The sequence below is a fragment of the Erpetoichthys calabaricus genome, chromosome 15, assembly GCF_900747795.2.
Source record: "Erpetoichthys calabaricus chromosome 15, fErpCal1.3, whole genome shotgun sequence".
Classification (NCBI taxonomy): Eukaryota; Metazoa; Chordata; class Cladistia; order Polypteriformes; family Polypteridae; genus Erpetoichthys; species Erpetoichthys calabaricus.
In genome coordinates this window covers 71,833,648-71,860,873 of record NC_041408.2, presented here as the reverse complement: position 1 = coordinate 71,860,873, position 27,226 = coordinate 71,833,648, and the positions used below count along the sequence as shown (strand labels likewise).

The 27,226-nt window shown below is 36.6% G+C and overlaps 1 protein-coding gene across 2 annotated transcripts in view; it reads right to left on the bottom strand.

Annotated features, from left to right (window-relative positions):
- fam135a (family with sequence similarity 135 member A) overlaps positions 1–27,226 on the bottom strand; it is a 113,932-nt gene that overhangs the window by 72,633 nt on the left and 14,073 nt on the right. For both annotated transcript variants that reach the window (XM_028820508.2, XM_028820507.2), the window contains exon 2: positions 15,146–15,242. The gene's annotated coding sequence lies outside the window, so the exon portion shown is untranslated. The remainder of the gene's footprint in view (positions 1–15,145; positions 15,243–27,226) is intronic.

Here is a 27,226-nt window from a genome sequence, read left to right as displayed (position 1 = left end):
CTTTTTACCATAATGTGGCATTCCCAATTTAAAAATTTTAAGTCCTGCTCTCAAAATCAAGCCAAAAAAAATCATTAACAAATTCAATAATTAATTTAATTGACTGAATAATAATATGTAATCATTTACTTAAATAATGCTCATTTAGCCAAAAAAAAACAAACAAACAAAAAAAAAAAACCCACACACCTTACACCTATTTACTAGGTAAGCTGATTAGTTTTCTATTCTCTAAAATGAAGATCAACATGGCACCACAGACCAGAAATGTGTTGCACGTTCTACATGCAAGCAAGAATGTTACTGTATCCTGTAGTCCTGACAATACTACTATTACTACTCATTTATGAAATGTAATGGTCGCTCTGATATAAAACTCTTCAAAGTACATGCCTAAACATTTAAGGTAAAAATTAATTATGTGCTGTCCCACTTTCATCACTTCAAGAAGTCCTTCTCTGATTTAAGACAGTACATTTAATGTGTTGTTTGTCAGTTTCGAAGAATATTCTATTTATCTTTAGTTACTGATCCCAAATATTCAGTATGAATATTTGCAACGTTTGAGCTTACAGATGCAGCAGGTCTAAAAGGTCTTTGCAAGCGTGGCTGAATAAAATCATGAAGATGGCTTGCAGAAGGTGTCAAAGGAATCTGTTACAAATCTATGGTTTTCATTGTCAAAATGACATTATCACAATTAAAAGACAACTTGTGAATCTCAACCCCTTTATACCTTTTGAAGAAAAGTGTTTATTATTTGTTTTCATCAATGTATTTACAATAAAAAATAACATCAAAATTGGAAAAAAATCTTTAGCATATCCTAAAATGGTAATATGGAAAAAATCATCCACATAGAAAAGTGTTTACAAAACTTAATAAACTCCTTTCACTGCCACAATTCTTACTTAACAACACTTGCACCCAAAAAAAGAAGGTTCTGAGGATCTTGTACAAAAATATTTAAGAATATAGGTAAATATAAAAGAAAAAATGAAATGAAAAAAATAAATAAGTCAAAATAAACAACGAAAAGTCTGGTATAATAATATGCAATACTATCAATGTAGTCAGAGTGAAGAAAACCTAATTGCCAAGTAAAACACAATACAAAAATCTTGTGTATATACAGCTATAATTAAGGGCATAAGGATTACCAAATACAACACGCATAAGAAAACAGAAGTAATCTCTCTGTGGTTTCTTCTTGAAACCACAAATCAGGCATTGAGCTATACTGCTCTTAAATTAACACATAATTTACGTATCCTATCCAATATCTAAGCATGTGAGTATCTCAGGTTTTTTTCAAGCCTAGACAAGCAGTTTTTAGATCTTTCTAACATACAGACAAATGGAAGATAACAGCATGCTGACATAAAATACTTTCAAGCACATACCCTTTAAATTATTGTTATGGTAACCATTTTAATAACCAAACTGTGAAAATACTGTGTTATTTTACCATAACAATTATGGACTGCTTAGCATTCAGACTCCACAAAAAAAGTACCCCATTGGAAAGTAAGGCTCAGGATTAAGTGCTAAGTTTCAGTACTGAAGCAACTAATGCGGTCTGCAAGCAGTACATTAAACATCAGGGTAGCTAACTACAGGGGGAAAACTAGGAGAGATAGCATTTTAAAAGACACTAACTACCTAGAAGCATGCAGAACAGCTGTGCATTACACAGAGCATTATGTGCGATTAAAATACAAAATCTAATCTAAAGTAAATCCTTTCCTATGAGCCTAGTACTTGAACACCTGGAGTCATACAACTCAACATATTATATTTAGTTAGCTCCAATGTTTGCTCTTTGAATTTAGAAAGAAAGGAAAACCTGCATTGAAATAATATACTAATATTCAGAAATCTGTTTCATACAATTCAGAATTGGTGGTTGTGGTCAGGGGATGGGTTGTTTTAAGCTTTGGAGGCGGCAGAGTTTTAACAGTGTAAGGCAAAGAACAGTCAGTTTATAGCAAGACCCACTCTCATGACACTTGTTTAGAGTCACAAATTAAAAGATTAAAATTAAAGATTAAAACCAGAGTATCTGGAGGAAATTCAACACAGATATTGTAAGAACATGCAAAGCCCACAGACAAAATTAAAGAGAAAGTTTCAAACCAAGGACACTAGAGTGGTGAGGCAGCAAGCAATGTTACCCAACATGTCAGTGCTGCTCAACATTTCCAACCCTTCTGTTATACTGCACTATACATACATGTTTAGTCCTACACAAAAATGATATGATTCAGAAATTTAGTCAAATATGAAATTAGCAAGTGTGTCACATAAATCTTGCCAAATGTACAAGGCTGAGTGACAAAGGAATAGAAGGAAGCACTTCCATATGACTCATTTGGCACTCATACTTTAAGACACGCAGCCAGGTCAAGTAGCAGAATTAAATTACTTTGCTAATTGAGACTGACTGTGTTAGGCTTGCAATAACATGCTCTTTTAGCCAGGAGTGTTTTTTTTACCTGTTGAAACAGTTACTACAGTAGCAAGTAGAATGGACTTTGCAGAAAAACAGTTCTTTTCCCATCAGTACTGTATTTTGATTAAATCTTACTCTTATTCTAAGTAAAGCAGAAACACTGTTAAATTGGTGTTTTCTTTCATGTCAGAGAAGAAAATGTCAACCAAATAATATTCAAACATTTACTCAATACCACAATAATAAACATTTTAGTGTAATATGATTTTTCCACAGTATGCACATTCCTGTAAATTCTTGTTGTTTTCTTTTTATACTTAATCTGTATTAAATACATCTTAAGCACAAATAACTACAGGGTGTTCTGGGATTAGGGATTTATATTCAGTAAAATCATTTACAAACATTAGCACTTTTAAAAATTTATTAGAAAAAGAGGAAAGAACGGTTTGCTTACTTAGTCAAAATGGATACACAAGAAATTTGTAAATGACAGACTTTGTCACACTCAAGAGTTTAATTAAGTGGTGCCTTGGAAAAACAACACATTTATTTCTGTTATAGTTTTATCAAAGCCAGAGAACACAGCTTTAAACATGTCTGCATTTGTTCACAGAGGAACTCTCATGCTGAAAGCAATAAAAAGTTTATTTCTTCAAGGCTGTCAACAATAACAGCATTAAAGGACTTTCACGGTCATCTCGGCACTTGAAGAAGAAAACTGTCAATATTGTTAAGCATTGTATAGTCCACTAAAGCAAATTAAACTATCTGTGTTTATGGCATTTAACTGAGATGTTTTGGGGAGCTAATATTAATCTCACAGACATTTATGAACTGAAAATACACTGTACTTATTTGAGCATACTTACATGTTATCCTAATAGAGATTCAGAGTTTAAAGATGCTAACTACAGGAGGGGGGTTTTCATCTGAACTCCAAGCCTAAACAAAGACATTTTATCTCAATTTTAGTCTTAAACTGTGGTGAAAACTCCCCTTAACATGTAAGAAAAACTGAATATTGAGAAAGCAGCACAGCACAATGAAGTTCTCTCTCAATTTTAGTCTTAAAAGTGTGGTGAAAAACTCTACAGAACATTTAAGAAAAATACTCAAGAGAAAGTAGCATATGACTAAAAATACAGACCATCTAATGCTTTCTTTAACTTTATATTTTTCTAATCATAACAATGAGCACACATTCACTTTTACAACTCACTTTGTCTAGCACAGAGTCACGAATAGCTGCACTGCATCTTTGCAAGACCATGTTCAAGAAAGGACTCAGTCCAGGTCTGGATACAATAACAATAATTCAGTTAATCAAATAATATTCCAATTCCTATTGTGTTTTTCTTTAAGTAACATGTATTTCTATTAGGTGTAAAAGCAAACTTGAAAAGAATATAAAAGTGGCAGTTATTTTTGATATTACTTACAAAACATTATGCACAATGTTTCTTAAAAGCAGTTGCTTTTAGATTCACAACAACCAGAACAAGTTATGTAATGGAAAACATCTATTCTTAAGTGAAAGCACATACTTGCAAACTTTTTCTGAAAATAATGATACCGACGAGTAAAAACAGACTTTCCTTGCCTCTCTCATGGTTAAGTGTAATTCAGTATCTCTAATGACACAATCTATCCTTTCAAAAATACTAATGGGTTAAGCCTGGAAGTGATGCATCTATAAAATACTACAATATTGCATATTACCATCCTTCTAACAGCTACTCATTGTCCGGAATAATACAGAAATGCCAAAGAAATACATTTCTAATAATGGCTGTAGTACTACACAAACTTGCACCCTGGTCAATTATAACTCCTTTAGCAATTTGTTAGGCATGAATAATCAATGTATTTAATTTTATTACTGTTATTTTAAAAAATCATTTTTCAGAATCTGATAAATTAATATTTCTTGTAAGTTTAAATAGTGCTGTACAGTAATCCCTCCTCCATCGCGGGGGTTGCGTTCCAGAGCCACCCGCGAAATAAGAAAATCCGCGAAGTAGAAACCATATGTTTATATGGTTATTTTTATATTGTCATGCTTGGGTCACAGATTTGCGCAGAAACACAGGAGGTTGTAGAGAGACATGAACTTTATTCAAACACTGCAAACAAACAATTGTCTCTTTTTCAAAAGTTTAAACTGTGCTCCATGACAAGACAGAGATGACAGTTCCGTCTCACAATTAAAAGAATGCAAACATATCTTCCTCTTCAAAGGAGTGCGTGTCAGGAGCAGTGACTGTCACAGAGATAGAGAGAAAAGCAAACAGATCAATAGGGCTGTTTGGCTTTTAAGTACGCGAAGCACCGCGGCACAAAGCTGTTGAAGGCGGCAGCTCACACCCCCTCCGTCAGGAGCAGACAAAGAGAGACAGAGTTTGTTTTTCAATCAAAAATCAATACGTGCCCTTCGAGCTTTTAAGTATGTGAAGCACCGTGCAGCATGTCGTTTCAGGAAGCAGCTGCACAAAAGATAGCAACGTGAAGATAATCTTTCAGCATTTTTAGACGAGCGTCCGTATCGTCTAGGTGTGCGAACAGCCCCCCTGCTCAATCCCCCTACGTCAGGATCAGAGAAAGTCAGCATAAGAGAAAGAGAAAAGTAAGCTGGGTAGCTTCTCAGCCATCTGCCAATAGCGTCCCTTGTATGAAATCAACTGGGCAAACCAACTGAGGAAGCATGTACCAGAAATTAAAAGACCCATTGTCCGCAGAAACCCGCGAAGCAGCGAAAAATCCGCGATATATATTTAAATATGCTTACATATAAAATCTGCGATGGAGTGAAGCCGCGAAAGGCGAAGCGCGATATAGCGAGGGATTACTGTAATCTGTTTACTAAGATTTTTCAGATAGGAAACTAACTAATCATGAAGCTAGAGGGTGGCAACATCTTTGCATGTTGACTAGCATATACAGTACAAGTAAGAATTTCCTTAAACTCTGTACACATGACAATAATAACCCCATAAACATTTTCTCCACTGATATACTCAGCCTTATTTACAAAATGAATGCACTGGTCAATAATGATTTGAGTTAGGAATAGTACGTTAATGTAGTGGTTAATGCTGATGCCTGTCACCTCCAAGAAACTGGGTTTAAAATTACATGACAGACAGCAATTCAAGTATTTACATTCTCCCCAATACCTGCCATGGGTTTTCAACAGCTATGAGTCTTCCACTCATATTTAAAAGACTACATGTTAGACAGACATTTCTAAAATGGCCCAATGTGAGTGACAGACTATGTTCTACAGTATGATGTACAGATCCCTGGTGGTTGAGGTGTTATCATATGGGTGAACGGGTCTGTATTTTTCAACAAAGTCTTTCAGGCAATATACGTTTTGAACCAATTATGTCTAGAGAGTTTTTCATAATTTTAGGGGAGGGAATCTTGTGATTTGTTGCAATTTTGATTCTTGGGTTCTTGATTCAATTCTAAATCAAATCTCAATTCAACACACAGAGCAGGTGGACTATCTTGGGGCTCAAGTACACATTGTGCTAAGCAATTGATAAAGTTGTGCTTCTAGTTCCCTGTAAAATGAAATGTAATTGGCAGTTAAGTTAACTGGTCTTCATGAAGATCAGTGAGCATCAGACCGAAAGAATGACAAAGCAAAGAATAAAGTGTTTTTATGCAGTTATTATTATTATTATTTTTTTTTAAAGTTAAGGTAACTGCAATGATTTGAAATGTCACTAAAGTTTCTGCAATAATTATGCAGCCCTGAAAAAATAGGGTAACATTTCCTAATACTCATTTTATAATAGACTGTTCTAACTTTGTATGTGCCAGTAAACACAAGAATAGGTAACTGAGTGAAAGGACTTTTCTTTAGCTCAGCTGGGTAAAGTGGTTACCGTTTGTTGTCAGGTTCAAGGACAGGGAATGTGTTTGTACCTTACTCTGGACTGAACACAGATCGTTGCAGTGGTGCCTTGACATAGGAGACAATTCCAAACACACACTATCCACACACAGTTTTTTGGGTACTACCTCAATTCGCCACCATTTAGAATTTGCATGGGACACTTGCATTCCCATTGGATTACTCCAGAGATTCAAGCTTCTTCATACTGTTAAAAAAATAACCTTGGCTGCTTAGTGTACATGAGCACGATTAAGCATGTGATGACAATCACCCAGGGCTGCTTTCTGCTGTACCTTAGCTCTTCTGCAACCTCAGAAAATAAATTCTAAGAATATATGGAGGCATCAAGAACATATTCCAGTGTGCATAATGTAAAAAGAATTTCTAATTATCACTGCATTTAATTACAACTGAGGTATTGGGGCAGAACCCACACCTGGAAGTGATCTTCTGCACTGATGATTTTTTGTGACAAAAATAATAATAGGCCTATAAATTTCTTACAAAAGCCACATAAACTAAAGAAATTCCTATCAGTACGTTTAAAAAACACTGTCCAATGTCTCTATGTTAGCATTTTTCCACTCAGCGTTACTGACAGTTCATTCTAGTAAGCATTCAACTTTTCTACATTTGTACCCACCATATTTGCACACACCCTTCTGCCACCCTTCTTATTTTACACATGGTACCTGTTTTAAATTTCCACTGTTTGCACTCCGGACCATCACAGCATATCTGATAATCTTGCTTCTCATTTAAATTAAGGCTAATTTTTATTTAATTTATTTATTTATTGGTAAAACACAGATGATGAGAGATTTTAGGAGGAGGGTGTTCAGATTTCACTCAGTGGTGCATGAAGGCTGCTGGGCCATTGGTGAAATAGGTTTCGTAAGGCCATGAAGAAGGTTTCAGTCAGGTTGTGGCAATCCATTCAAGGAAAACAGAAGGAACATTATTCAGGCTGTTCTTAGGAAGGGTATGAAAATTTTAACCTCTTCTGGAGATATTGCCAAGATGTGAAAGAAGCACTTTGAGGTAAACCCAGTGGACATACTTTTATTAGAAAAAAACATTGCTGGAAGCACTGGCTAGAACTGGAATAAATTCTGAGGCTTTGGGTTACTACAGTGATTAAAAAGCTCCATAGTGCTAAAGCTGTGGAAGTGGATGACTTCCAGCCAAAAAACTTTAAGCACTAATTTATTGTAGAAGTGCCCTGGTTAATGCACATCTTCAGTGCTTTGTGTAAGCACAAACAGGGACCTGAAACTGGCAGGCTTGGGTGAGTATATTTTTGATGGTTTAAGAGTTTACCATTCCTGCCACCATTCACTTGGTGGACATGGATTGACTCATGGCTGCGTACCTTGTGAAATTTACTCTTTAATGTGAGGAAGAAAAATCACAAATTAGAGGCAACAGTATTGATTTGGAACTGCAATATTACAAGAATTACGCATTGTGGCTAAATAAGAAAGATGGAGAGGAATATAATATTAGTAGCTATATATGCTTCAGTAAAAATAGATAAGGAAGGAAAGGAACAGATGTGGTGCTGTGTGAGAAAAAATATATTTTGGCCCATAAATTCAAAATAGAAGACAGGACCACATCAGAATCATTGTGGGTAAAGTTAGTAAGGAAGAAAGCCAGAGATTTGATTATTGGAGTTTGCAACAGGCAGCCAGGTCCTGATATTTTAGGCAATAGCATATTAGTGGGTGTGAAAATCATGGGGGGTGTTAACTTTCCAAACTTTGGGACGCACCTATCGGAAATACAGAATAGGAAATTGAAATTGTGCTAATGGCACATTACTATTTTGTCACCCTATCTGTTTCAAACTCAACACATGGAAACACTTGTCTACTTTTCAAAAACTTGAGGTTTAAAAACAGAATAATAAAACCAGAAGTTATTGATAAGCAACATTGATAAGATGCTAAAATTTGAAGTTATCTTAGAAAACATGCAAATGTACAAAAAACAAAGAGCTATATAGGTGAAATCCTGTTCTAACGAACTTCATGGTACCATAAAAATATTTCGTTATAATGGAAATTTTGTTGTAATGAGTATGGGGAAAATACGTTTACTATTGTGACTGGGGTTACTGGTGATTTGCCATTTCTAGCGGAAGCAGTGCAAAGGAAACTCCATAGCTGCTCTGCCACGTCTGGTAAACAGTAAACCAAGGGCAAAGTAATTGGTTGTCCTTTGCAGGAACAGGCTTACCATGTAATGTGCTTGTTGCACAATGTTTAGAACATTTGACACCGGCCTTTGACCTGCTCTTCCTTGTGCTCTCCTGGGGCCTCATGCATAACGCTGTGCGTAGAATTCACACTAAAACATGGTGTAAGGTCAAAAGTGGAAATGTGCGTATGCACAAAAAACTCCAGATGCATAAATATGTGCGAACACCAATTTCAACTTTCTTCCGCTCCATAAATCCCGGTCAGCATGAAAAGTAACGCTGTGTAGGCATGGCACTAACTGTTTTTACATCACATTATTATCTTAGGTGGCCATTTTTGGTTAAAAAAAACATTTGTTACATTGAAATTTAACAAAAGGCATTAAACATAATGTTGCATGACCGTTTGTCTGGGCCACTATTCACTATAACGGGATTTGACCTGTAGTTTGTGGAAAGCAGACTTTATGGGGATAAGGAAGTATCTAGAAAATGCAGAATGATAAAGTAAAAACTCAGCAAGAATTAATGATATATGGCGTCACTTTAGAGACTTTCTGATGCAGGCTCAAAATAAGTATATTACTAAAACCAATAAAATAAAAGACAAATCACCCAAAATTAGTAAGTGAAATTGGTAAGTGAATTATTAAAAAATTAAAAATTAAAAGATCACCGTATAAGAAAATTAAAGAACGCCAAATTCTGACTAAGAGGAACAATGCACACTAAAGCAAGAGATCAAAAAATTGTTTGAAAGGTCACAAGAGAAACAAAAAAAAATAATTTGCCAGTGAAGCCAAAACAAAACAGCAAGCAATTTTTTTTGAGTACTACTCTGGTAAAAAAAGATGATAAAAGAGAATTTAAGAAATGTCAGGTACACAAAAGGAGAAATAATTGAAAATATGAAGGAAAAAGCAAATAAACTGAACAAATATTTCATCTAACTGTTTGTAAAGGAAGAAACAAATGGTATGCCCCATGCAGACATAAAATACTAATAAAAGGCAAAGCCCTCACTCACTGACTCACTCATCACTAATTCTCCAACTTCCCGTGTAGGTAGAAGGCTGAAATCTGGCAGGCTCATTCCTTACAGCTTACTTACAAAAGTTAAGCAGGTTTCATTTTGAAATTCTACACGTAATGGTCATAACTGAATCCTACTTACATACATATATACGTCCATTGCCTGCAGCTCGGTTGCCGTGTGAGGCCTCCCACATAGTTGGCTGCCTGCCTATATTGCATCCCCCATCCCCACGCCTCCCACGTAGTTGGCTGCCTGCCAATTTTACACGTTTGGAGAACCGTCAATGCCTCTTAAACATCTTAGATTCACAGGTGACGATTTGAGTAGTGGACACTTTGATGTTTACGAATGTTTAAACTCTCAAAAGCTGGATACGAAGTTATCGTTGAAACCGGTTGTATGCTTACAACGCTTGACAGATGCCGAATGTCACTTCAACACAACAAGTCCTGCAAATACTAACGTAACTGAAACAAACCATGAAACTCAAACCGATTATAACAGCAGCAATCCAAGCTGTGAGAAAACAGTAAAAAGGAGGCGAGTCAGACGTTGTAGTACATTTTCTGATTGAGCTAGACGGAAACAACTTCGTGACGCTGCCGCCAAATACTTGCAGAAAAATCCACAAGTTAATAGACATGCTGTCGCTAAATACTCGCAGGCAAATCCACAAGTTCATAGAGACGCTGTCGCTAAATACTCGCAGGCAAATCCACAAGTTAATAGAGCTTCTGTTTCTAGGTACGATCCCAATAATAAAAAGTGGCTCATATGAAAACAACAGATTTAGCTCAAAAAAGCCGATTGTGGATTTGCGTATAGCCACCGAAACTTTGTAACGGCACAAGACTTCAGGTCACATGTCTGCAAAAGAACCTAATTGAGGCAACTATTTTTACTGGCAGTGGCTCAGGGGAGAGAGTTTTTATTCCTCGCATCCCCGTTATACCCTCTGATCTCCCATTTCAATTCAAACGCCTACAATTTCCAGTAAGGCTCTGCTTCGCAATGACAATTAATAAGTCTCAGGGACAAACCCTACAAAAGGTTGGCATTGGTTTGAGGCAAGATTGCTTTTCACATGGCCAACTGTACGTTGCATGCTCAAGAGTAATCTCAGCGCACAGCATGGTCATATTACAACTGGAGGGCCGAACTGACAACGTGGTATACAAAGAGATCCTTAACAAATAATTATTTGTATATTTTCCCTTAGTTTAAAAATGTTTACTTTTCTTCATAATAACAATTTTAAGGCAGTACTTCGCCGCTGCGAAGCGTGGGAATTTTGCTAGTACATAATAAAATAGAAGTGTCAGGTGTATTTCAAGTCCACAAAACAATGAAGACTAATAAAACCCCTGAACCAGACGGGATTTTACCAATTGTATTGAAAGAAATGAAAGACATCACCTATAAACCCTTTTAGACATATGTGTGCGCTCACTTGAGAAAAGAATAGTGCCTGAGGAATGAAACATTGCAGATGTAGCTCTAACTGAAGGAAGACTAAATGGATCTAGGTTACTACAGACCAACAAGTCTTACTTTTATACCATGCAAAATTCTGAAAACTATAGTAAGCTGTAAATCAGAAAAGTACCTTTATTAAAATAATATACTAAATAACAGACAGCATGGATTTATGAGAGGAAGATCTTGCCAAACCAATCTTTTAGATTATTTGAACAGGCAACTGCAATAATAGACAAAACTAATGAATGAGACAACATTTACTTAGACTTTAAAAATTAATTCTGGAACTACAAGCTGCAAGCATCAGATGTAACTTACAAAGCTGAATCTCAAGTTGGTTAACTGGTAGGAGACGAAGAATACACATAACAGCAGAATACTCCATGTGGAGTGACGTCATCAGTGGAGTCACTCAGGAGTCTGTCCTATGTCTGTTACTTTTTCTGATTCACATTAATGACATAGATTTTGGTATTGTTAGTAACCTTGTGAAATTTGTTGATGATACTAAAACTGGAGTAATAACAGACACTGAGGAGGCACTTCAAACTATTCAAAAAGATTTGGACAAGCTTTAGAACTGGGTGAACACTTGGATAATGCAGTTTAACACAGAAAGGTGCAACACCTGGGCAAAAGGAAAGTAAATTATAAATACAAGATGGAAAACATTGTACTACAGGAAACAATCCCTGAAAAAGAATTGGGGGGATAGGTCTATTAAAACTATTAAAAAGACAAATAAAACATTATGTTATATCGTAAAAACTGGTGAATATAAATCAACAAACATCATGCTTTGACTATATAATACACTGGTAGGACCACATTTGAAGTAGTGTGTGCAGTTCTGGTCACCATACACAAGAAAGACATAGCAGCACTTTATTATTGTAGAGCGGAGAGCAACCAAGTGCATCCCAGGACCTAAGGGCATGTTGTACTCTGACAAGCTCTGAGAACTGGAGTTTAGTCCCAAGCACATGAAATTGCGTGGGGACCTAATCTAGGTCTTTAAATTCTCAAAGGCATTGAAAAGTTAAAAGAATTCTGCTGAATCTACTTGAAGGGTGAACCACATATTTGAAGACATTAGTGGAAACTAAGGGGATGTGCATTTAGCACTGAAGCCAGGAATCACTTTTTTATGCATAATGTTGTGGAAATCTGGAACAAACAATTGACACATGGAGTTGAACCGGAAACCTTGACACCCTTTAAGATGTATTTGAATGATATATTGGGACAACTTAGGTACAAGCTAAACAAAAAATCTTGATTGACTGAATGGTCTCCTGTCATTTGTCATCTTATGTTCTAAATGTGTGACAAGTGCATGAGGATTTAGGAACACTGAAGCATGCCATTTGGTTCCAGTGTTTGTAGGGAGACCGCTGTGTTTGGATATTTGGGGTAAATTAAAGTCTATTCAAAGTGAATGTGCAACTAGAGGTGTGTTTTGCCTGCTTTCCAGTTCATGATTGTCTTGGACAGAACAGGCAAGGCTTGAAAGATAGAGTTTGGGATGCCACGGCTTAAATTTTAGCATTTTGCACATGAGTTAGTTCCCTTAGCCTCATCACACCGTGATGTCTGACAAACACACACTGGAATGACTTCTAGTGCGGCGTACTGCAGTCAAGAAGAGAGACACCTGAAATTATATTTACCCCCCCCAACAAAAAGGTGTCTTTTGGCCTGTGTCTGTTTTTCTGGGTTGGCAGCTACCCCAAATGGATGGGTTAAAATGCCCCAGGGTCATTGTTGAGAATTTCAGTTGTAAGAGTAACCACCGAAGTGATACAATGTTTGCAATTCTGCTTCCACTGTATCAAACTGTACTACTGAAAACATGGGCAAATTTCTCTGGCAAAATAGTGTCTTGCAATATTATGTTAGTTCATTGGAACAGAGCAGATTCTTTTCTGCTGCCAGCTGGCGTGGTTTTAAGGGAGGATGCCCTCCTTAGTGTTTGGGAGTGTACTTGGTGACTGACTGAACAGAACCAGCCCATTACAAGAAACTTCAAGGAACACAGGAAAGTTTATACTGGCTGGAATGAGAATACTATTATTGGGAATAGTGTGGCTTGATCTTTTCATTTCAGTACACTGTCACAGGGACCCTCACCAACATTAGTTGATGGAAAAATAAGTTACATGAATCAAATAGGATTTAATTGTGCCATATAACAGTAACATTCATTTTTCTATACTGCTTACTTTTTACAATGAATCTGTAACTCAGTCAGTGACATGATAATTTACTGAGAATGTCCTGTGCATAACTTGCTAAACCTGCACAGTTCATAAAGGGAAAGCTGCTATATAAACAAAATGTATTATTATTATTAGAATGATCAGAAACCTGCAGTCCAAAATTTGATTAATGTGAATGGAGTGACAAGTTAAAGGAAAAGTTTGGGAATTTTTCAAGTCAGTTATTTTTTCGCAATCATATTACGTTTGAGTGCATTTGTTTTCACACTGGTCCCCAGGTTCCTTTACCTTCATTATAAAGCACAACAGCAAGCTTGTTTTTTTTATTTATAAAAAATGTTTCATTTCATAGCACAGTTTCATGTTGCAAGTTATATACCACAATTGTAAACAAATAACTTTTGACTTAAAAATAAATACCAAACGTATCCTTTAACTCTTTTATTACATTTCATGTTCAAAATGTACAAAAAAACATTTAGCACTGCCACTCACTTTCAAAAATGAATAGAAGGACAGATGTTAAATTTCAATGTGAATCACCTACAACAATGACGTAAGACTGATGGTAAAACATACATCTTGAAACATTGCATATAAATGTTGCACAATGGTAGAATAATTAACAACTTAAAATGTGCTATATTTGTCAGTATTTCAATTTAACTTTTTTCTTTTTGAATGCAAGAAAAAACTCACAATAAAGAAGCAACTATAACATTTACATGTTCACACAAGCTCATAAGCTGAAGTTCTACATTTATTAGTCAAATACTTTATCATGTGTAATCTTCGTAAACCTGGATTACTGTGCCTGGGAAGCTTTGCTGGTACATTGCAATTTACTGTCTTGGATATTTTAAACATGAACTGAGCACAGAAATAAACTGCCAGATAAGTACAGTAGCATACACTTAGGATAAGGTCAGTATTAGATGTGTAAGACATGTACCCCCATGAGGATTTCAAAGTCTTAGCATTGCCATTAACAGGGCAGTAGCTTCTCGTTAGCACTCTCACTTAAGAGCTCCCTGAACCGCTTAAGTTTCATTACGCATTCAAGAACAGTAACTCTAATAAGGAATTAAAAAGTGCTTAACTAGGAAGAAAAAAGTTGCACAATGCTGCATAATGACATCACCAAAAAGACTGCTTACAAAGCCAAAGAGCAAACCTCAAAAAACAGCTGGTGATTCAAAAACCTTTTGTATGCTAATATGTTTAAATTACCATTGATTTATTGCATTTGCATCATAAGAATGTCCTTATTGTCATTTTACATATTATGGAAGAGAAAAAAAAAATAAAAAAATAAAACAAGAGACAGTTACCACAATATGTCTTTTTAGACACTCAGATTAGATTTACTATCAAAAATGTAAATTGTATTCTTAAATGGATATTACAAGCTATTACTGCTTCTCAAAAGGCAGTCAGTGGGATGATGTGACTAAAGTACTGGATGCTGACGTATAAGTTGGCCTGTTACTCTCCAACCTCTGACACATTGCGACAATGAAAAAGTCACTAAACTGCCATGGCTTCAGTTGAAGTAATTAACAATCACTCTAATTAGTACATATTTTTAAAGTGTTCTTTTAATTTACAAGTAATTTTTGATAAACTGTAAGAAAAAAAAACAGCAAATAGGCAGCCATATTGGGCACCAGTTCTACAAGATTTACTGATGTATAAAGTGATGTTTAAACTTTTAATGAGTTCCTTGAAAACTATATTGTATGCCTTAAGGGTTCACTGTATAGAATGTCACACTTTTTTTTTTTTTTTTTTAAATATTCCACAAACACACATATCTTTTACCACACACTACACACAAGTGTTGACTTACTTGTACAGACTGTAATTACAGTTGTGTTGAAGGAAAACAAGAAAATCTTCCTGTTCCTGTAACCCATACTGCTGATTTCAACAACATTTTCTAATTCCTGAGGAAAAGAAGAAAAAAAACATACAATTAAGTTAATTCATGTAGACTCTTGAATATAATAAAATCCTACCCAAGTGGCACTGAATTTGATAGAAACATCCTTTAGGGACTGGTGAATGGACCATTGTGTCAAGATCTTTGACTAAAGTCAAATAATGTTGGCAATTATGATAATAATAGAATTGTTAAAAAAAAAGATATAAAAAAAACACCTTTTGGCATGTACACTGAACAAAATGGTAGCAAACAAAATGTTAACTAACTGAAATGAATAATCAAAAAAGTTGCATTCAAATGACCCATAAGTGTCATGATGCTTAATGAAAAGTACATATACCAACACTATAGTGTAACATATAAACACTTTTCGTAAACTGAATAAACAAATAAGCACTGTTACCTTGTTTCATTGTTATTCTTTAATATTATTGCCTTATCTTAATAGTTTTTTTTTCCTTGTAACTTGTCATTTTGTAAAGCACTTTGAGATACATTGTTGTATGAAAATGTGCTATAAAAGTAAATGTCAATCCGACTTCTGTTTCTCAATGGCTTTGAAGACTGACCCATTTAACGGTTATGGGTGGTTGTGTTGGTGGTTGTGTATTGTTAATGTTTGCAACAGGATTCACAGTAGACAGTTGTGCAATTAAGATGCCTAATTTACAAGCAGAAGAGATTAAGCAGTCAGCATACAAACATGCAGGAGGGAAGAGCAGTAAAAAAAGAAAATAAAGTAATTAAATAAATAAAAATATGAATTTGGAGTGTCAAAGACAAGTTTTAGTATGATAGGAACAGTTACACATTTATTTCTAATATTACGTGTAACTTTGGGGGTAGTATTGTACTTGCCCTCTTGTTTTAATGGTCAATTCATTTTGGGGCATTTTGCCCTTCACCCCTGATTATTTCCAAAGTTGGATCTATACTAAGTGAGGAGGGATGACAATGTTAAATACAAAGGCTACAATTCCAAGGGGAATAAAGAAAGATTTTGTTACAGCCAATCATGAAAATTCTAACATTAACTAAAAAGCAACATTAACACTCATACCAGTAGCTCTAACAAGATGATTCTATGCTTTATCAGTAAGCGTACTGCCTTTATTTATATGCCGAGACAATGGAGTCTCTCTAATACTGCCATTTAGTTTGGGGATTTCATAACTGATTCTGCCTCCAACAGTAGTATGATTTAACCTAGCAAATTTAAGATTATTTAATTCCTGCAGCATGACCTCTGAAGTTTGGTCATTACGTTTTGTAAAATAAGAGGTGGCAGGGGAAGAGCCATTTACAACTTATACATCTCAAAATGAAGATTTTTAAAATCACCTGAAAATGGTTACTGGAAACAAACACAGAAACTAAAAAAATCTGTTTATATGGCTTGTCTCAATTAAAGAGATAAAAGGGACTTATAAATACCCTAACTTGTTTAATAATTCAATTTGTAAATAAAAACTTACTAACAGCAGGCCATAACCCTTAATAATTTGTTGTCTCTGACACTAAAGTACATTAAAAAACAAGTATTCTTTGGGGAAAAAAAAGATCACACAGGATTTTTTTGTGAAATTACAAAAAGACACATGAACAAATGAATGTTTAAATTAATGTTTAAACAGAGACTGTGGAACAGCGGGTCAGCCACTTAGTAATCAGTGCCTCATCTTTGAATAAATAAATAATTGAATGGCCGGCTCGATCTCCATGGGTGTGTGTGCTTGTGCAGCTGCGGGAGGTTGGTGAAGTAATTGGGGCAAGATGCACCTGCAGGTGAGGGTGCGGTCTGTCTCAATTGCTTCGTTGGTTTTCGGCAGGGTGTGACTGAGACGCCATACCTACAGAGGCATTTAAGACAGAGTCAGCACGAGAATCGGAAGGGAAAAAAAACGAAAGAGAAAAGAACGGAGGTTAAAGAGGGAACTGCAGACAGGAGTGAGAGAGAGCCGGTGCAAAACACAAGGAAGGAATGGAGCCCTGAGAGAATTGTGTGGAAGTAGGAGCATCAAACTTACTCCAGTGGACTCGCTGAACAAGTCCAGGAAAGCAGTGGGAGTCGGAAAGTGGAGGCTTGGTGGAACCCCATGGAACACCATGGGATGGGCGGCGGGGCACGAGCAGGACAGAAGGGTGTCTGCTTCTGTTGGATGACGTCTCTCTGAGCTGAGATAACCGAATAAAATAAACCGGGGAGATGTCAGTTTTTAAAGGGTTGCATTAGGGCTCATGTTTTTTATGGACAACTTCCTCCCAAGTAATGTTAACCTTGTTTTTACTGGATTATTTAATGGACTGTTTTTAACCTCCACCAGCAGCTTGATTTTTACGGATTATTTATTTATTGAACTTTGGCGTACTGCACTGTTTTGGGACACATTGATTGACTTTATTTTAATAAAAACTAGGGGGCTTCGCCCCCTGCTTGCTTCGCTCACCAGCCCCTGTATTTGGTTTTCCGGATACACGCTTTTAAGATTGTTTGTTCTTTTAATTGTTGCTATTTCATTAGTTTAACTTTTATTTCAGAACTTCTGTAAAAACAATATTTGTAATCTTGCGAGTCCCAATATGCTGAATCTTTTTAATGAGGTCAGGATAGGTTTCTCTGTTTGGAATTTCAGCATAGACAAAACGATCTACATCATCAGCATTTAATAATTTTTTTTACAAAGTAACAAAGTAAGTAGAGTTCTGCATTGGACTCCTGTCTGTAAAGTCGTGCTATTTTCCTCTCACAGTTCCAAAAGTACATGGGTTTACCAAGGTGATACCCCAGCTTTTGTCTAGGTTTTTGCACATGGGCTAGACAGAACGTTTTTGACTCCTGGGGTAAATTTATGTTTTTAAATAAGCAGACAGATATTATATATATATATATATATATATATATAAACAAAGTAACCAATAAATGCATGTGCAGTAAACTCCATTTTTGAAATTCTCAAGATTCTTTATTTGTCACATTCATAGTTATACAGGACAACACGCAGTGAAATGCATCCTGATCCGCTTATCAAAAACTGTGCAAAGTTAGAAGAATATCAGTTAGATTAACAAAAAGTCACAGATCGAAAGATAACAGTATAGTAGAACATAATAAATAAGTAAAATTATGTGAATAAAGTAGAATTAATTGTTAAGGTGCAATAGTGTAGTAATTATTGTGCAAAACCAAAGTTAGACTGGTGCATAGTTAAATGAGGCAGTTTGCTTGTTTCCGCCACTGCGATCTTTACTTTTTTATATTTTCTAATTTTCCTACTTTCCTATCCTTTAACTTTCTCCACATGTGTATAGCGCCAACGTTTTTTGTTTTTTTTTGAGCCTTTCTAATTTCCCTGGTTTCATAGTCTCTAACCTGCTCTGCATGTGTTTAGCGCCAACGTTTGTAAACATCTCTATGACGTTCTACTTTGTCATTTTACTCACTGTCATTTATTTAAGGGCCGGATTGGACGTGCATTTTTTTTTCAATTCCTCTTGTTCCGGGCTGATAATTACTTTCCTTATTTTCTGAATTTGCACCTCGATTATTCTTTTTTGCTCTTTTTTCTGTCCAACGCATTTGAGTCTCTTTTCTCAGCGCTTTTCTTTCTTCTTCGTTTAATCGTCGATGTTTCATTTCTACCCTATTCATTTAATTTCTACCGTATTGACCTTATACACTTTACATGCACTGAGCCCTGGAGCTGTGTGTGCTGCATGACTGCCTTTACACTACTGATTTGTTTTTTTTTTTTATATATTGCGTGTAAGTAGGGTGTGTCTTGCAAGACTCTCGTTCTATGTTCCCATGAGACGCACCGTGGCAGGTCTCTTTCGTCTCGCCGGTCTTTAAATTATCTTCCAAGAAAAATCACGTATCGTAGACTATCAGGACAGGGGACAGGATTTCTTTTTATAATAGAGAGATACTTAATCACTTTTCCCCTACCCTTTGCTCTGTGTCAGTGTCCTCATTTGCTAGGCTCATCCCTCAGGTAAGTTACAGACTGTGTTAGGTTCAAGAGGCTCCCAGAAGGCACCAGAAGCATGAAGCCAACCCACACCATCACACAAACACTGAAAGCCTTATAGACAAACACTTGTCAGAAGCACCTTGTAAATCTTTTCCTAAACAGGTAACGCCCCTCTGGTCTTTTTTTACTTTAGTCTGACTACTATGTAAGTTACCATTTGCTGTAGAGAAGCAACATTCCCTGGCATGATCTTGTCAACATTAATCACAACTACAGGGATAACATTAAAATAATGATGAGCAGGAAAAACTGACAACTGAATGTGTAACAATTAAAGCTTGCTTTGCCTTGCACTACATTAAGTATATGAGTAATCTGAAAACTCTGTATTGCTAAGCAACACTACAGGAGTTTGCAGTCTATCCATACATTTATCCACTGAAATACTGCAGCATTTCACCTTTAAAAATATCTCCCATCAAACCCCCACCCTGCCCACATCTCCTTAAAGTTCCACACCCATGTTGTAGTCTGGCAGAACCCAGTTTTTGTGACACTTTCTAACCTCTACTTTTAACTCAACTCATTAACTCAATCTACATTTTGCAAAATTTAATCAAGTCAAAATCTGAATGTCCCCCACTTCCAAGTTCGACTTTCCACTAAACTGTTCGGTAAATTATATCGCATACTTGTCTCTCTGTGCATTGGTTTGTTAATTGACGTCTATACCTGAATGTACATTATCATTACAATGTAGATAGATAGATACATAGATACTTTATTAATCCCAAGGGGAAATTCACATTCTCCAGCAGCAGCATACTGATACAAAAAAACAATATTAAAGATTGATAATAATGCAGGTAAAAACAGACAATAACTTTTTATAATGTTAACGTTTACCCCCCCACCCCCGCCCCCCCCGGGTGGAATTGAAGAGTAAGATCTATATATAAATAAGATCTATTTAAACTCCCAGAATTAAAAACAACAATACTTACTCCAATTACTTTGCACCAAATTAACATAATTCTGGACCAAAATATTTAAATACCTTTCAGACAGCCTTGGTGTCACAATCTCTCCTAACCCATTAACAGCTGTGTTTGGTGTACTCCCAGATGGGCTTAAAGTGGAAGGACAAACAAACTGATTACCTTTACTACGCTATTGGCACGTAGACTTCTCTTGCTAAACTGGAAGAATCCCAACCCTCCTCTTTTAAGTCAGTGGGTAACTGATGTTATATATTATTTGAAATTGGAAAAAATCTAATTCTCAGAGGCTCTGTGCAGAGCCTTTTCAAAATCTGGCAGGATCTAATCAATAACATTTTAGAATAAGCTTTTGAAGCACTGAAGAAGCAGATTCACTCCCCATTTCTTTTTCTTCTACATTTATCTTTATTCACTTATTAAAGTATCTATTTACTTATTTTTACTAGCTTTAAGTTTTATTCTGTTGCCTATGCTCTCTTTCTCAGGAGTGGGGGTTGATTTGTTTTCAATCCTATTTTTGTAAAATTGATCAATTTGTATGGAATGTTGTGTGATTTCAATAAAATCAATAAAATTTAAAAAAACAACAACAACAATACTGCAGTATGCACAGGATTTAGCTATAGAGTTATTAGAGATAATGAAGATTACATTCCCATAGCATACTCATTAAAAGCACTTAAAACAGGCTTTTTTAAATAATTTTTGTGATTAGGTACAATGATTTGTCCACTCTCGATTTTCTTTCATTTCCCCGTCTTGGGGTCTTGTATTGCACCCATTTTTATCAAGTTACCCTGGACTTTGAAAAGAGATCTCAGGAGAGTTATGTCACTATTGATGGCACCCATATTGTCAGACCGTTGGAGTAATACAATAATATGGCTAATGTCCATGATTTTAATGTATGTCCAAAAGAGGGGCCAAAGGAGCCATTTAGCCTTGGGATTTTCGTTTTCTTTTTCTAGTAACTATAGACTCTAGAGGTCTGCTTTAGATTTGTTGTGCAACACAATGGTACAGTGATGAGTGCTATTGACTCACAACTACAGCAGACTGGGTATGTTTTCTTGGACCGTCACTGTTAATATATAGTTTGCACCTTCTCTCCAAAGCTGCACGAATTTTCATCTCAGATCCTAAACAAATGCATGTAAAGATATCTGATAACTCAAAACTGATACAGTATGAATTTGTCTGTGTACGTTCAATATGCCCTGTCTAGAGTTCCTTACTTGCACCAAACACTGCTGGAATAGGCTAAAGCACCCTAACATGGATGTACTGCATCTTACAGACAGAAGCTCTGTTTCTCTCCCTCTTGGTTTTGTTATCCAAATGTAACTGTCATTGTCTTATTATCTCAATTTATTAAACATTAATAAATTTAAAAAGCCAACTTTCAAAAGTCTAAAGATATGTACTTGCACTTCCATAATATTTACACTCCTGGATGGCCAGAAATTTTTACCTTTTCCCATGAGACATTTGATGCCATGGTAAAACAAAGGAGAAGGGCAACACTTTCCTCACTTGCCTTAGCAACTGTGAAACACAGCTCACTTACAAAGCTTTATAAGTAGGTCTACATTTAGAGAGTGTTTGCAAGGCACCTGATATCAAGATTTGAATTAGCCTACAAACTAATTATACTCATATTTAAACAATTCCACACTGCAAAAGCAGTATTTTTGTCAGAAACATCTCCGTACTAAAACACAAATATTTTATCCCCTCATGAAACATTTGTAGGCAGAATGTAACTTTGCATATAGAAATCAGTAATAATGCAACATTAGGTTATCATTGTATGCAGTCATTATACAGTATATGCCCTGCAAAGTGTCTGTGGCAGTTTCCTTGAGTATATATAATGCCTCGGAAATATCTATAATATATAATGCCTTGTAAAAAGTATTCAGCTTGTCAGAACCAAGAATTCTGATCAACTTACCTGGTAATTGTATTTGTAAATGAAACACTCTTTTTCATAGTGCTAAGCAAAAAAATCATAACTATTAGAAATTTAAAATTACAAAAAACTGAAATTAAACAATTTGTAACTAACCCACTCCGTTTCAGTACTTAGTTGAACCACTTTTCATGGTAATTGCAGAAAGTAGTCTTTTTTGAAATGTTTCTGTCAATTTTGCAAAACGCAATATATTTGTCCCTTGTAAAATTGCTCAGGTTGTTTCAAGTTATTTGGGAAGTGCCAGTGGAAAGCAATTTTTAGGTCTTGCAACAGATGTTCAATGGGTTTGTTCAGGACTCCAAGTGGACGACTCAGGAGCATCAATTATATTTATTTTAAGCCACTCCATTATTTCTTTGTCAGTATGGATTGGGTCATTGTCATCATTTTAAGCTTTCAGGCAGATGGGAGGTGCTTTTCCTCCAAGATCTGTCTAGGGCAGCATTCATCTTCCTATCAATCCTGACCAGACTGCCAGCCCCTGCTGCTGAAAAACATCACAACATATTGCAGCAACCTCCTCATTTTACAGTAGGGATGACATTACCTGGAGGGTGTGCAGTGCTAAATTTATGCCACACACATTTATTTTTGGTGTGGAAAATAAAGAACAGACTTATATACTGTATGTTATATGTGTAGTTCTACGGTGTTGTACCGTGTTAGATCTTGCCTGAAGAAGGGGCCCGAGCTGCCTTGAAAGCTTGCATATTGTAATCTTTTTAGTTAACCAATAGAAGGTGTCATTTTGCTGGACTTCCCATTGCATATGTTATATGTGATATTTCATGTTATATATGAAATTCCAAACATGGACATCCTTTATTTGCACCTACAGGTGGACTGTAACAGTTTTTAAGCTATAAAGCTTATTTTATCAGACTGCCAGACTTTCTGCTTCATCCTTGCAGTATCTTCCATGTGATGTTTTGCAGATTCTTTACGGGCAGGGACATGTTGATTTTTTTCAGTCAGAGCTTCTTCTTTGCTAGTTTTTCAGGAAGGCCCTTTTTGTGCAATGCCTTGGAGGTTATTGAGCCATGAACATTCTCACCAACTTCTGTAGCTCAGTCAGAGTGACAATTGCATCACATTAGCCTCTCTGACATGTGACATTCTTGTTCATCTACTAAGCTGAGAGTTAACAGCCTAACCTAGGCAGTACGGCTGTAGTTCCCCGCCTGGTAAGTTGCTGAATGAAAATGTTGACAGTACTTGAGCGTTGCTCTTCAATCAGATATTTGGTGACTGTAAGACAAATACACATTCCTAACTCTTGGCATCTTAGCAGATGTGATAAAATTTGAGGCTTTACTTTTGTCCTGCATGTTACTTTAGATTTACTGGACTGTTATCTTTACTTTCACCTGTGTCAAAATTCAGCAATATACAGTAATTCAAGTTTGTGTACAGATAAATCCAAAATATATAATGTGGCATCTTTCAGTTTCTGTCACGTTTGCATGTTCACCCAACTACAATGGAGACAACATTCTTCCAACACTGAAAACCTGAGTGCAATACAGTTTTTAAACGTGTACAGATTATTTGGGTGTCATATGTCCAATTCTAAGATAAAGCATTTGTCAGTAGGGTTTAACTGTTTATTAGCAGAAACCGAAAAACTGGTAACTTCAATAAAGCATACTGTGATATTTATATATGTACTATGAATTAGAGGGAAAAAAGGAAACAATATCCAAAAAGAAACATCTCCAGTTTTCTCACCCATGCAGGTTTATAATATAATTTAAAGTGAATGGGCTGTCAAAGTCCATGAATCATTAGACTCCCCATTGCTTACAATTGCATTTGAAATAGGGAAAAGTAAAAAATCAAAAGTTTCAGGTGAATTTAGCTGAATAAATTCTGCAGGAATATTTTCATCAATATCTTTGCATTTTTTAAACTAGCAAAGTCACTATTTCAATATTAAATAGACAGAATTGCCTCTAGATTACTTTATGCATCCTGTGGTGATAAGCTTGAGAAGGGTTGGGTGAACAAAAATTCATACACTTGGGTGTTTGGGGGGGGGGGGGGGTTCAGGGAAAGCATATTGGTTTTACATTGCTGATTTGATCACTTTTCACCACCCTTCTAATATCACTGATTATTTAACTGAACAGATGTGAGGGTGTGTTATACCTTTTATGAGGTTATTTGTGTCTCTACTGCTGCATTAATATATACTAAATATGAGCTAGTTATTAACATTTAATACAACATGTCCAACAAAGTTTCACAGCCAATTTGCAAGAATATTCTTGATTAGGCAATAACCTTCTGCTTCTTTGTTTTAACCCTTAATGAATTTTTGAAAAGCAGAACAATAACTCCTCCAAGGCCATACAAAAAGACAATTTACCTTTGTGGATTAAAGTATATAAAATCAAAAAAAAAAAAATACAGGTTTATTGCTCTTACAATATTTTTTTCTTTGACATAGTACTTTTGGGTAGGGATCATTTTCCTTCCTTCTACATAAGCGAAAAGCTAGAAAGCAAAGGAAGGAGAGGGAGAAGGTCAACAAGTCATGATTGGTCTGATTACAATATATCCTAGTAAAGATGCCTTGTTTTCACAATGGTGGTGTACTTAGCCAAGTTGAATTAGTATTATTCTTTCCAATTTCAATCTAAACAATTGATAAATAGAGGGCAGTACAGGCTTTCTATTCAGAATATCAACTGAGAAAGATCAGCTTGTTAGGACACATTTTAAGGCTGCAAAGCTCTTAACTGCTTCTCCCATCCATATTACTAAACGAGAATGGTAAAACGGATATGGACGCAGGGACATGCCCGTGGACGCAAAAAACATAGTGCGCAGGCGCCACACAAAGCCCCCCTCCAACCAACGGAAATCGCATGACATATGGTGCGCCCACTAACAGAAATGAGGCAACGCGCTCATAGCACACACAAAAAAAAGGAGTTAGACGCAGGCGCCACACAAAGCCCATACAGACGCAGGCTCCACACAAAGCCCATACAGACGCAGGCTCCACACAAAGCCCATAGCACACAAAAAAGAGGATTCAGACCCACACCCCAGAGTGTGAGAAATGAGGCAACGCGCCTAAGAAATTAGCACACAAAAAAAAACGAGTCAGATGCGGGCGCCACACGAAGCCCATAGCACACAAAAATGAGGATTCAGACCCACGCCCCACAGTGAAACGGGACTGACTACGGAGTCCACACACTAACATAAATAGGAAATGAGACACAAACCACCCCTCCACTAACAGAAATAAGAAATGAGACAACGCGCCCATAGCACACAACACAGAGGAGTCACACGCATGCGCCACACAAAGCCTATAGCACACAAAAAAGAGGAGTCAGACACACGCCCGAAAGTGAAACGGGACAGACTACGGACTCCACACAGGGTCTCCCATCAAGACCGAGATTACGGCTCAAAAACAAAAGCCACAAATACGGACAAAACAACATATTTGAATCACATTATCCCCGCCTAACAGTGAAACGGGACATACTTCGGAGTCCACAAAGGTTCACAAATCACGCCCAAGATTGTACGGACAAAGAGTAGTCACCCCCCCGCACCACAGTAAAATGTCACAGACTACAGAGTCTCACTACACAGCAGTATCCACACACTTCTAAAAAACCGGACGCGGACACCCGCCGTCATACATAAACAACAAGAAAACGGACCAAAATACATATTAGAATCACATTACAGTGATACGATCTTAACAGGACACCCACAGATAACACAGACACAACACCTGGTGGGTAAAAATAAGAAGAAACAAACGCTCCATATTAAACGTACGTAATCTGAACACGTAAAAAATTTACATCATAGGTGAATCTCATTACAGTGATGCACTATTAACCGTACAACCACAGAAAACGCTCCATATTAACAGTGAGTGTGATCATCCTTATTACTTATCCATATTACTAACGACAAAGAACAGAGCAGTCATGAATTCACCATCACGGCTGCAAAACGATACGCCTCGAGTAACGGAACCACACAGACGACCCCGCATGAAAAAAAAACAATAAACATAAGCGCCTACAACACGCTTCTGAAACCGCAGAAGAAAAACTGTCTCGGTTCCAAAAACAAAAAGCTCGACTAACACAGGTACAGAAACGAGCCCAAATGGACAGATACAATTAACGTGGACGCATGCAGCGCACGTCTCAAACTGCGGAAGCAAAGCAGGCACGAACTATACCGCATAGGTGAATCACATTACAGTGATGCCTTATTAACAGTACGTTAAACATCACAATATCGCCAAAAAATGAAAATCCATATTACTCGAAAAAGGGAAAATATGTTCACCGCGGACCAGATGTCATTAAAACAAAAGCAGAATAAAGCGAGATCAGAAATGAAAGACAGAGTACAAAGAAAAGTACAATGTCATAAACAGGTTAAACGAGGGGGCCAAACACATTGACAGCAAGTTACAGATGATGAAGACCGGAATTCAAAAGCTTCAAAAACAAAAGCTCGACTGACCGAGATACAAACTGAAACGAGAAACACTACGGGGTCCGCAGTAGTCCACAATGCACTGCATAATAGTACAGACGAAGCTCCGTATTAACAGTGGGGGGCCCCAGAGTGACACGGGCGAACGCTCCGCATTAAACGTGCGTCATCCTCCCACATGGCTGCCCGGCGGGCACGGGTTCAAAACGCCGGGGGTAGGCGAGCGAAGCGAGCAGGGGGCGGAGCCCCCTTGTATATAATAACTAGAAAAATACCCGCGCTTCGCAGAGGAGAAGTAGTGTGTTAAAGAAGTTATGAACAAGAAAAGGAAACATTTTAAAAATAATGCAACATGATTGTCAATGTAACTGTTTTGTCACTGTTATGAGTGTTGCTGTCATCAAGGATTTGATTGTCATTATTTCTTACAATCAGGTTCTTATTTGGAGGACGTGTTGTGTTCAAGTTACATTTCACGTTTGTCAACTGTTGTAAAGACACAACAGGTTTCATTGATAACTTTGTGTCCACGTTGTCAGAGTTGAAACATTCA